Here is an 11,319-nt window from a genome sequence, read left to right as displayed (position 1 = left end):
CAGGAGGTGAACAGCAGTGGACGGATAAGCATTGGTGTTTTGCCCCTCACTTGCTCCGCGACTCAGTCCTAGTTAGAGATGGGGAGGTATGGCGATGACTCAGAGCTAATGTAGGTGTCATGACTTGCAGACAGAGAGAAAGAGAGAGAGATCAACATACCTCAGGACTCTGACCCTCACAGTGAATAACTATCTGTGTTGTGGCTGACTGACCATTGGCACAGTGTAAGTAAAGCAAATGACATTTACTAACCCTTCAGGTCCCATAAAAAGCAGGTTCAGATAGACTTTAGGTTTCATAAAATGTGTCTTACAACCAACTGGGAACATACGTCTAGTTTAAAACTTCAGACAGAATTAACCACACATAACTCAATTGATGATTTTATATGTACTTTATTGATCAAACAACATGCAATACCCTGGTTTTATACAGGTGCATCTCAAAAAATTAGAATATTGTGGAAAAGTTATTATTTTCCGTAATTTAATTCAAAAAGTTTCACTTTCTGAATTAAATTCATTGCACAAAGTGAAATATGTCAAGCCTTTTTTGTTTTAATCTTGATGGTTACGGGTTACAGCTCATGAAAATCAAAACTCCAGTATCTCAAGATATTAGAATGTTACATAAGACCAATCAAAAAAGGATTTATAATACAGAAATGTCAGCCTTCTGAAAAGTATGTTCATTTATACACTCAATACTTGGTCAGGGCTCCTTTTGCACGAATTACTGCATCAATGTGGCGTGACATGGAGGCAATCAGCTTGTGGCACTGCTGAGGTGTTATGGAAGCCCAAGTTGCTTTGATAGCGGCCTTCAGCTCGTCTGCATTGTTGGGTCTGGTGTCTCTCATCTTCCTCTTGACAATACCCCATAGGGTTTAGGTCAGGCGAGTTGGCTGGCCAATCAAGCACAGTTATACCATGGTAGTTTGGGCACCGTGGGCAGGTGCCAAGTCCTGCTGGAAACTGAAATCAGCATCTCCATAAAGCTTGTCAGCAGACAGAAGCATGAAGTGCTCTAAAATCTCCTGGAAGACGGCTGCGTTGACTCTGGGCTTGATAAAACACAGTGGACCAACACCAGCAGATGACATGGCATCCCAAATCATCACTGACTGTGGAAACCTCACACTGGACTTCAAGCAACTTGGATTCTGTGCCTCTCCACTCTTCCTCCAGACTCTGGGACCTTGATTTCCAAATGAAATGCAACATTTACTTTCATCTGAAAAGAGGACTTTGGACCACTGACCTACGGTCCAGTTCTTTTTCTCCTTAGCCCAGGTAAGACGCTTCTGACGTTGTCTCTGGTTCAGGAGTGGCTTGACACTAGGAATGCGACACTTGTAGCCCAGTTCCTGGGCATGTCTGTGTGGTGGCTCTTGATGCACTGACTCCAGCCTCAGTCCACTCCTTGTGAAGCGCCCCCAAGTTCTTGAATCGGCCTTGCTTGACAATCCTCTCAAGGCTGCGGTCATCCCTGTTGCGTGTGCACCTTTTCCTACCGCACTTTTCCCTTCTAGTCAACTTTCCATGGATGTGCTTTGATACAGCACTCTGCGAACAGCCAGCCCTTTCAGCAATGACCTTCTTTGGCTTACCTTCCTTGTGGATGGTGTCAGTGACTGTGTTCTGGACAACTGTCAAGTCAGAGGTCTTCCCCGTGATTGTGGTTGTGTGTACTGAACCAGACAGAGATTTAAGGCTCAGGAAACCTTTGCAGGTGTTTTGAGTCAATTAGCTGATTAGAGCTCTTCTCAGGACTGTGTGAGTCTAGAATATATACAATTTTCACAGAAATATTGAACTTTTCCACGATATTATATATTTTTTAGATGCACCTGTAGTTTTTGCCTGTTTTTCGCCATTTTTGATGTAAAAAAAATTTGAATGTTTTATGGTTGTTAAAACTCATCCGCCGACAATGAAATATGTCCCTGTAAAATGTGTTTGCGCCTTTGGTTATGCAGGTTGGATGGGCTTCTCCCTCCTAACGTATTTGTTTACTTTTCGTTTCGCTGCAGAAGTTGATGGCGGACGGGGTGGCTGCAAGTCGCTTTAGTGAGATACAGGAGCCTGAGGTGGTCTTTGTGGCTCCGACCAGGAAGCTCATTAATTAACCAGATCTTCATGGTGGCCAGGAAGTTTGCCTTTGAGTCTGTAGTGTTAACAGTGGTGAATGTTTAGTGTTGTGAAAAGTAAAATTTCATGAGCCACCCCTGTCTTGTGAGTGTCTATGTTGTATTTAATTTTTTGCAACTGCACCTGTTGGAAGTTGCAGATCCATATGACATGATGGTTAGTGTGATCGGGATTGTTGATCTGTTGAACAAGCTTATATCTACTTTCCGTTATACTACATGCTAAAAAGAATGCTTTTAGCTGATTATGTAGTAACCAAAAAATAAAACCTTGTGTAGGTTAAAGCAATAGAAATTGATTGCGAATGCTTAAGGGTGGAGAAATCCTTGGAAGCAATACATTTGTTTCCTTGGTATTGTAGCGAATTCGGGGGGCAACCACAGGAACTGCCGCGGCCGGGAAGCGAACCCGCATCGTCCGCACCGCGGGAAACATCGCTAACCGCTCGACTAAAAGGTTAGATTCGCCAGCTAGCGGCCAGCGTGTCTACTTATCCATGCACGTTACAGTATATAATACAGCGATTATACAAAGGATCGTTTATTGGAAACATTTGTCTGCCCTCCCTAGCCAACATTGTGGTTGACTCAGAAGAGTGTTCTTGTAAATGTGGCTATAAAAGTAATGGTTTGACCTTAAGGGTGCTAATATACGAGATTTCGAAGGGTAATATAGCAGCAAACAAATGCGACACGCATGGGGGCAAGTCCACGAATACTGGGACGGCATGCAGCGCTTCACCTGTGCCCCCGTCAGTGGGCGTGTCAGGAAGGCATCCGACGTATTTTTTGCCAAATCAGTATGCGGCTTGACGAGACCATACTGGATCGGTCGAGGCCTGGCTTAATAACGGCCGCTATCGGTGCCGTGCCCTCACATGATACTGATGGAAACCGGAAACTCTGCTGTGGTGACCCCTGAAAAACCGGGAACAAGCCGGAAGAAGAATACAGCAGCAAAAAACTATTTGCTATGTAAAGCGACAGTGGCATAATGGCGTCCTGAGCAGAGAATGGAAGTCACGCTCTCTGTGGTAATCTGAGCTTCTCTTTGTTTTGGAAAGCCGGTCAAGCCTTGCATGCACGTACGTGAGTAGTTAGTGTAAACTACTAATAAGACACGTTAGTCCCTAGCTAACGGGTCTGATCCTTTAGCCGAGCGGTTAGTGATGTCGCTTTGTGGTGCAGTACACCACTTATCGAATCCCGCACTGGGCAAGAAAATAAACGGTTACATTAGCGTTAGCAGGATCGCTAGCAAGCTAATAATTACGTTACATGGATTTAGGTCCCTCAGCAGATCGAAGCAATAGCTGCTTACCAAGCAGAATACGTTACTAATGTTAATAAAGCTACACTGTAAAACTATTTCAGCCGAAGGAAACAATAACCAAACGAGAAGTTTGGTCTGAGATGCTGGTGCTCAAATTCGTATACAGCACATTCAACGTTGAATGTCGGTGTTTGCGGCATGCTCCTGAATGAACAACGCTATAAATAATAAACTGGCACTTGTTATGGTTATTTTGGCTTTCCTCTCCACTGACCTGTGTAGGACCTGTGTGCGTCCAGTCGTTGTCTATGGAGGAATCAACACTGGATATCAAATCCGAGAAATCCTGAAGGGATGTGACTTGCTGTGCGGCACCCCAGGAAGATTGTTGGATGTGATTGGAAAAGGAAAGGTGAGTTATGGTTCTGTGAAGGCTACCATAAATAATTTGTAAGCAGAAAATCTTTTTAGACACTTGACCTGCTTCAGGGTTGCCTCCAGTAACTGTCTCGTGTAGTTTTTAGATTGGCTTGAGTAAATTGCGTTACTTGGTGCTGGATGAGGCTGACCGAATGTTGGACATGGAATTTGAGCCAGAAATGCGGAAGGTGGTGGCCAGTAATGGCATGCCCCCCCCCCCCCCACACACACACACACCAAAAGAGCGCCAGACCCTGATGTTCAGTGCCACCTATCCTGAAGACATTGGAAGGTTTGTGGCACTTTCCTTTTTTATTTTTTAAAGTCTTAACAACTTAAGTGGGTTGAGGGCAAAAACTCTTTGATGTGAAATGCACTTTTGTTTTTGCAACTTCATTATTTTTGTTCTCCCCACTGATTTTATTATAGGATTGTAGCTGATTCCTGAAACCAGATTACTTGTTCCTAGCTGTTGGGGTGGTGGGTGGAGCCTGCCATGATGCAGACAGTTATCCAGGTCTCAAAGTACTCAAAGAGAGACCAACTCCAACGCATCCTTGAAGTCACAGGTAATATTTCTTAACCTGTCACCGCTAGACTGTGTTCAGATTCAATTCAATTTCAATTCAATTCAATTTTATTGTCATTAAGAACAACGTGCAGGCACATGTTAAGAATGAACTGAGGGATGTTCACAATGATCTGTAGTCTCCAATCAGGGCAGCAGATTACAAAATCATGCCCCCTCCCCCTTTTAAAGGGGAGGCTGTTTATCGCCATAGCATCTTAATTATTTCAAAAGAATGACATTGATTCACTTTCTTAGAAGAAATGAAAGGGACAGAGGTAAAAATCTTAATTGCCAAATATTTGAAGAAATTTTCTTATGTCCATTCAACTTTATTCTGGTTTAGATACTTTATTTATAAAAAGATGCAAAAAAGATTCTACCTCAGACGATATTCCTAATTTTTTTTACATTTACAAAGCCAGTATAATTTATTTTTTTATTCCCTGTCTAGTTTAATAGTGAAAATTGTATTATTTGTTTTATCACCTGTAGGGACTTTAATTGATGTATGGAAAGTACATGGGTGAAAACATTGCACTTATTTGCTTTTAATTTAAAATGAACTGCAAGAAACTATTTTGCTTTGTTCAGCAGAGCATTAGCAATAGTTTCTGAAGGTGCTTGTATTGCTTATGGTACATCTTATAAAGGATCCTATGTCAGATCTGACTACCTAGCAAATCTAGTAAATGTAAACTGACAGGATAGTTCTTTCACATCAGAGTTTTATGCTAAAACTGGCTCATTTTAGCTCATAGTTTTGAGGGGAAGTCGCAACATAAGTTTTATAAAATGGTAAACAATAGCTTCATTGCGTTCTTTTATTGTAGGAACTGAGCGCACATTGGTTTTTGTGGAGCGAGACAAGTGGATTTCCTTGCTGCCACCTTGTGCCAGGAGAAAGTTCCTACTACAAGCATCCATGGGTCAGTAGTACTTCTAATGCTTTGATTCATTATTTATCTTAAGGTTATTTATGGAGTATGAGTCTCCTGGCAGCAACCATGAGCAGAGGGAGTGAGAGCAGGCTCTGCAGGACTTTCGGTCAGATAAATGTCCTGTCCAGCCACCTCTGTAGCTGCAAGACGTCTGGTACATCCAGACGTCCTGCATGTTGTGAACTTTGACCTTTCCAAAAACATTGACAACTATGTCAACTGCATTGGGAGAACTGGCCACTGAAGGCTGTGTCGTTCTATGACCTGGAGGCGGACAGCAAACTTGCCAGCTCTCTGGTCAAAATTCTCTCAAAGGTAGGTAATCACAATCCTCAGCAAACAGGTCTATTTCTCAAAATGTGAATTCACCCTTGATGATTCAAGATGAATTTGATTGACAAGCCTAACAGGCAGTGTCCTTGTAGCTTGAGAAGGCTGCATTCAGCTTACATGGTACCACAGGTTTCAGCCCACAAGGCAAGGCCTTTGCCACCACAGATTCAAGGAAGGTAATGCATTGATTTGACTAATTTCAATGAAACACTGTCCTTGCAAATACTGCAAGTTTAAATGGCCTCTTCTGTCCTTTAGGGAGAGAGCCAGCCAGCTGCCCAAAATGAGGATGAATGGGAATAGACCACTGACACCCCACCACTGCCTTGCCCCCCCCCCCCAAAATGTGGAAAAAATTGTTTGCAAAAAGGACCTGTTAAGTGTTTTCAAAATGACTAATCTAGAACTGTTCAGTAATAACTGACCTCAATGTGGATTGCAGTGCATGGGCGGTTTTGTTCCTTAGGGCGGTTTGGTGATGCACCAAAGAAAAAGGGGGAGAGAATTTTTTCTATCACATTCTACCACAGTGTTAAGCTAGCCTGTGACTGTTCTAGATGGTTTGTCCTGCCTCTGAATATCATAGTCCAATCAGCGTCAAGTTGTGTTCCATGGAGTGCCACCCCTTTGGGGCAATTTCAGTCTGGTTGATAATGGCTCTGATAGACTTTCATGTTAAGGCAATTTTTTTTTTCCCCCAAAGTGAAGGCTCGGCAGTGCAATCTCTGGGTTCCGGGAGGGCTTGCATGTTTTTGTCATACATAACCAGGAAAGCCATCCATACGTCATTGGCCGCGCTGCTCTGTCGCATGCATCATGCATCTGCGTTGTCACCATATTGCAGGATTCAAGATCCGCTAGTGAACAAATACAATGTGTATTGCGAGATGAAGACTTACTTCAAAGTCAACTTTAACGCACTTAATTCTGAAAAATTCAGTTACTGGGGGCATAGCTAATCCGCTGTATCCCCAAAACATTAACCTTCTGAATAGCCCCACCCTGGGACATGCAGGCTCAGATCATGAATAGGCAACATCAAGTATAAATTATTTAGAATTTCAGATTTTGTGAGTTTCTCCACAAATGTAGCTTTCTATAGCCATTGTATTGTAAAACCGCCTGGTTGCTTGGACAACTATGGGTGTCACCAGCGTGCATCATCTCTTGGAGAAGGTGAAAAAGCATGAAACATTTAAGATGCATATGAACAGCTGTCTGAAACTTTCAGCTTTCGGAAGGGTCAGCATTGCCACACAGTAGGATGAGAGCTACAGGATAGTTGTGCGTCGTCGCAACGTTTAGGTGAGCAAGAACCGCCGCATTCCGGCCCATCTTATCCGCTGTGTGAAGTTTTGTGGAGTGTTCGAGTTAGCCTTGCTATCAAGAAAGCAAGGTTGTCTGATGAAGACAATCAGATGATTTTGAGAGTGAAGACCTTATTCATTTATATTTGATTAATGGTAAAGCAGGTGTCTCTTCACAATCATAGGTAATTATGAGGGCAAACTGATAGATGACAATTTATGTTGATGACGACAATGGATTGTTCAGTCATTGTAGAGCCAAAGTAATTTTTTTCAAGGCATTTACAGTGAACTCCTGCATGTAGGTGTCCACAAATATTGTACAGTATTTAGGCTAAGGGACAATTCTTGTCTTATATTGCTTTCTAGTGGTTTACTGGCAGTATTGCTACATGAGGTGACCAGAAAAAATAAATTGTCCAATGCGATGTGACAATGTCAAGTTACTTAGCTGACTTAGGTTAATTTACCGATTGAAGAGGTCACCTTAGCCATCATTGCAACAATTGCCCCCCTGACAGATGTGGCAGGAGCCACCACGATTGGAATGGCAGTGTGACGCTGTTCATCTGGTTGCCACGGGAAAAACGTTTGTCTGTATGAATGCGTGTATGTATGTATGTCTGTCCTTCGATTTTCTCAAACCACTCATCCAAACAACTTCACTCGACACTGCACTTCCATGTGTCCTCAGCAACACACACCCATCGAGCGTGAAATCGATCGGATGTCAAGAAAATTGAAGGGCAGACAGACACAGACATTATAGTATGATAAGCAATTGTCTGGATGGTCTGGTAAATACACGATCAACTGAAAATCATGTGGAATAAATCTTACTCCACTTCAGATGGAAAATTAACAATCCCTGATAGATAAAATCAAACCCGTTAAATGAAAAAAGTCTAAAATCATTCATTATGTTGAAGATATTGCATCTCTTATCTATATATATATATATACACTACCGTTCAAAAGTTTGGGATCACCCAAACAATTTTGTGTTTTCCATGAAAAGTCACACTTATTCACCACCATATGTTGTGAAATGAATAGAAAATAGAGTCAAGACATTGACAAGGTTAGAAATAATGATTTGTATTTGAAATAAGATTTTTTTTACATCAAACTTTGCTTTCGTCAAAGAATCCTCCATTTGCAGCAATTACAGCATTGCAGACCTTTGGCATTCTAGCTGTTAATTTGTTGAGGTAATCTGGAGAAATTGCACCCCACGCTTCCAGAAGCAGCTCCCACAAGTTGGATTGGTTGGATGGGCACTTCTTTGAGCAGATTGAGTTTCTGGAGCATCACATTTGTGGGGTCAATTAAACGCTCAAAATGGCCAGAAAAAGAGAACTTTCATCTGAAACTCGACAGTCTATTCTTGTTCTTAGAAATGAAGGCTATTCCATGCGAGAAATTGCTAAGAAATTGAAGATTTCCTACACCGGTGTGTACTACTCCCTTCAGAGGACAGCACAAACAGGCTCTAACCAGAGTAGAAAAAGAAGTGGGAGGCCGCGTTGCACAACTGAGCAAGAAGATAAGTACATTAGAGTCTCTAGTTTGAGAAACAGACGCCTCACAGGTCCCCAACTGGCATCTTCATTAAATAGTACCTGTTAGAGCTGTGATGGTGTGCTCAGTTTAGTTTAGAAAAAAACTAAACCACTCCTTCTTTGTCTTCTCCTCCATCTTGGCCAAACATTTGAGCTCCTTCTTCTGCTCTTTGGCCAAGAGCCTCTTTTCTTCCTTCTCCTTCTTGTCGAGGCATTTAAGCTCATCCTTCCTCTTCTTTGCCAGCTCCTTTTCATTTTTCTTATCGGCCTTAGATGTTGATGCTGTAGAATAAGTTGATGGCACCTTTTCCTTACCATCTCTGCTCCTCCTCCTCTCTGCTCCTTTTTAGCAGCTGTATCTCCTCCTGAGCTTGAAGAAAGGCAAACTTTTTCCTCCTGCCACTGCTCACGGTGGGTCTTAAATTTTTCCTCCACCTGGTCGAGGGAGGCTTCCATCCTCTGTTCAGTTTCCTCCTTCAGCGAAGAGAACCTAGAGGTGAAGTATTTCTCGATCGCTGCCAACGCCGCCCTTTTCTCTGCACCATGCCGTTCAGAACCTCACACTTCCAGAGGACGGCGTCTTTTTTTCAAGATCTCCACCTGCTGTAGTAATAATGATAATAACTATTTATGTAGCACTTTTCTAAGACAGTTACAAAGTGCTTTACAAAGAAATAAACCCAAACAAGGCAAAGTAAGAGTAAGACCAAATAAGAGTAAGACCAAATAAGTAAGAGTAAAAATAAAACCGTATAAATAAATAACGTGGGTGAGCTTTCAATGAATTGTGTTCAAGTGAAATATCAAACATTTGTAAAAGCTTTCACAAAAAGAAACGTTTTAAGATGAGATTTAAAAGACACTAGAGACTTTTTTGTCTTAGTTCAACAGGAAGAGAGTTGCAAAGTGTGGGGGCTCTAATAGCAAAATCCCGATCACCCTTTGTGACAAACCGAGACCTGGGAATAGCCAGCAGGGCTCCATCTGCAGAGCTTAATGGTTGAGAGGGCATATACTAAGCCAATAAATCAGAAATGTATGTAGGAGCAAGACCATTTAAAGCCTTAAAAGTGAGCAATACAATTTTAAAATAGGATATCATACCTTGTAGGAGGGCATCATTGTTGTGGAGAAGAGTCTCTTTTTCCTCCTCCTAGATCCTGGTGCTGGCATCCTTATCTGCAAGTGCTTTGAGGATCTCCGCCTCTCTTAAGAGAGAGTAACTATGGAGGACCTCGTTTTCATACAGGAGTTTGTCCTGCTCTTTGAGGAGAAGCTCCTTTTCCTCACACAACCTCCTGTAGCTAGCCTCCTTCTCCCAGAGACCCCTCTGCAGCAACACAGTTTTATCGTGGATGTTGTTGAGTTGTTCAGTCAAAAACTTCACCTGGTGTTTCAGCTGATCCACTTCTTCCCTCATTTTTTTCCCCACAAGAGCAGGAGAACTGGGTCTCTCCCTCCTGTAGTCTTTCTTTCTACTCCAGGTCTTTTCTTGCTCTCCGGAGGTGAAGGGTCTCTCTCCTTGTCTCCTGCTGTCTCAGTGTACACTTCAAAACAGAATAAAACAGAACAACATCAGTTGACATCAAACTTTTGTATAAACTGATTTCCTCACTTTAAAGCAGCACTGTTCAGGTCTAGTGCGACTCACCTGTCTCCTGCCTCCCTGCACAGTGATTTGCAGGCCTTCAGGCTTTTTTCTTTGATTGTCAGGTTGGTGGAACTGACGAGTCTTAGGTGGATTTTTCTGATTTTTCTTGCCCTCAGGCTTGTGGTCAGGCTGCTGTGACTGGTCGTCGAGCGGGCAACGATGTGCCCACCCTGGCTCCTCATCAAGGAAGAGGGTGGTAGGATCCTCCTCCTCGAAAACACGATGCTTGTCACTCTCGTCGTACTCACTCTATAACTTGGAGGGGGGCGCCATCAGAACGCGTATTTTCTAGTGTTTATTAAATATGCACTGTAAAGAAAAAAGTGTAACAAAAAAAACCCGGTAACTTTCTGCTAGCAGCAGCGCCAGAAAATGTCTGTTGAAAAACCATAACAGTATTGTCAGGTTGAAAACAAACTGCAAAAAAACAGTAATTATCTTTACACAATTAACGTCTATTACTGTAATTTTACAAGAAATTCCCCTGTCATTCCATGAAATCTTTTAACATATATTAATTTTTGGAATAGTTATACACCACTAAAAAACAGCATTATCTTTAAAAAAAATAATAAAGAAAAGCTTAAGTACAGATAATTACTATTGTTATCATAAAAAGTACCGTAAATCTAAGACCATTGACATTAAAAAGAAAGTTATTTTACTTGGCAAAGGCCCGAGTTTGAATTAAGTGTCAGAAGTGTTGCTTCCTTCTCTGTTCTTGCAAATGCGACATGGATGCACAAATACCCAATGGAAGCCAGTGTGGGACTGGATTGTAAAATACCCGATGTGATTTCCACTGTTTCTATATTCATGATTTGATAGATGGGCTGAATACTGGAACAATATTCAATCTTGGCGGTATCTTCGCATTTGCACGTCAAAATACACTAAGATGTTAAGGGCAAAAAAAAAAAAAACCTCTCGGGACAGTGTGTATTTTCGGAGCAGTGGGCTTTTGTTTTTGAGATAACGGGCTGTCGGACGAATGGGCTTTCAGTCCAGTGGGACATTTTTCGGACTATTGGGGTTTCGGAACAATGGGCAGTCCCTGTTGACATACTACTATATGTATGTATGCTCCCAATTGTGAGACCCTTTTTGTATTTCA

At 42.1% G+C, this 11,319-nt stretch overlaps 1 pseudogene; it reads left to right on the top strand.

The window, feature by feature from the left end:
• The first annotated feature begins 1,933 nt into the window (after positions 1-1,933).
• Positions 1,934-5,988, top strand: LOC130109924 (probable ATP-dependent RNA helicase DDX4; annotated as a pseudogene).
• The last annotated feature ends 5,331 nt before the right edge of the window (positions 5,989-11,319 follow it).

Source organism: Lampris incognitus, chromosome 3, assembly GCF_029633865.1.
Source record: "Lampris incognitus isolate fLamInc1 chromosome 3, fLamInc1.hap2, whole genome shotgun sequence".
Lineage (NCBI taxonomy): Eukaryota > Metazoa > Chordata > Actinopteri > Lampriformes > Lampridae > Lampris > Lampris incognitus.
Note: the sequence above shows the minus strand (reverse complement) of the source record. Positions and strands in the feature narration are given on the sequence as shown.